Source organism: Typopeltis vanoorti, chromosome 22 (assembly GCF_054136105.1).
Source record: "Typopeltis vanoorti isolate ZY-2024b chromosome 22, IOZ_Tvanoo_1.0, whole genome shotgun sequence".
NCBI lineage: Eukaryota > Metazoa > Arthropoda > Arachnida > Uropygi > Thelyphonidae > Typopeltis > Typopeltis vanoorti.
This window is the reverse complement of record NC_143570.1, coordinates 45,898,088-45,899,967: the sequence shown is the minus strand read 5'-3', so window position 1 is coordinate 45,899,967 and position 1,880 is coordinate 45,898,088.

Sequence of the window (1,880 nt, the reverse complement as noted above, 5' to 3'; positions counted from 1 at the left end):
AGAAAAAAAAAAATCCCATTTTTTGACAGAATGCATATTGGATCTTCAAAGAATGGTGGCAGATAATGTGACACAGACCAATGAGTTCGGATTTGCACCTGTTCACAATGATGACACTTTCAGAGTTCATTGAAGACACTGCAACCATCATAAACATTCATTCTCTCCATGAATTATTAATATAGATCTTTAACCGAGTTAAGACATAGGAGATCAATGGAAGACGGAGACCCAGTTCCATCACCAGTCGTCTTTCAGTTCATTCTGTCTCAGCTGCAGTTAAGCATGGAACTGATTTTAACATTATTAATCTTATGTGTGACTTAAACAGTTAAAACAACGATGTACAATATGGTTTCTTTCCATCTAAATAGGAACAGATTTAGTTATTTAGATTTCTCTCTCTCTCTCTCTCTCTCTCTCTCTCTCTCTCTCTCACACACACACACACACACACACACACACACACACACACACACACACACACACACACACACACACACACACACACATTACATAAAAGTTATCCTGAATATCTAAACTGTTGGAAACGTGGAATATCCAGGCTGGTTTACATGCTCAATTTGAATCTCCAATTTTATGTAAGTAAGAAGCTTTAGCTACTTAAAATGTAAGTAGCTAAAGTTGACTGCTAACCGGTATTAAAACTGGAGTGATCACTCTCCAAAGACAGAAGCCACCGGTCTCCAATTTTATTTTTTATTAACAAGAATTAATTTTATATATATACTAGGGGGCTGCGCCCTGCTGGCGCCTACGGTGCCCCCCCCCCCCCCGAGTTCCGGACTGGTAGGCCGGTTCTCCTTGAATTCTGATGACTCGAATTTTGAAGTCTCGACACTCAGGGTAATCCCTGAGTTTCAAAACGTTTCAAAAAATGTGACATACAAACGTGACATAAAAAGGCTTATCATTTTATATATATATATAGAGAGAGAGTACATATATTACCTATATACGAAGAACTGCTTTGAATCTAACATAAAAAATTTTCAAGTTCGCCGAAGCGTCCTTTTTTTGTGCCGATTCTCATCTCTGATTGCTACATTGTCCAAAATGAAGGATATATAAGGGAGAATTTTTTATGCACCCTGATGTTGATTTTTCTTTCTTTCTTTAGACGCACTATGTATCCTACTGCTTAACTCTTTTCGTTTCAAGAGTGCACTTTCTTTTTTATGTCTTTATGTCTTCCGAAACGTTATAAGAGTATAAAGTCTTAGAAACTATTCTTTGTTTTTTAAATTGTTCAACTCCCTTTGAGTAACCCATAGATAATGTCTTTAAGTAAAACTCTTTATCTAAACTGAAGAATAATAGTGCACTTCTTATAGAAGCCGTTGTCAGAACTTAAGTGTCCTTCCAACAGGAAAAATATTCCTAAGAGCAGGACAAAGAACAGTCGTCAGACATTTATTGAAGTTTTATAAAACCTGACAGTACAAGAACGTATATTAGATTAGACATTTCCGGGAAATACGGTATGCCTTAGCGATTTCAATAAACTGGGTTTAACAGAATGTAAGGATATATTATACTTTTTTAGAATCTTTCGATAGAACTGGAAATTGAAACATGCTCTCTCTCTCTCTCTCTCTCTATCTATCTATCTATCTATCTATCTACGAGCTCGTCCTTTCTCTTTCATCTCATAGGCACGTTCAAATTTTGAATCATCTCCTCTCTCCAAAACACACAATGCTATGTGCACATCCAAACAATCTGCGAGAAAATCAACAACAATGTAACCCGTATCAGCAGATATTTTTTTAGTTTTCACATCCTATGCTTAAACAAAGAAAATGATTATATTTCAGCTAAAACAGTCAACCGCACCTAGAACGTGCTTTACCGTTTCT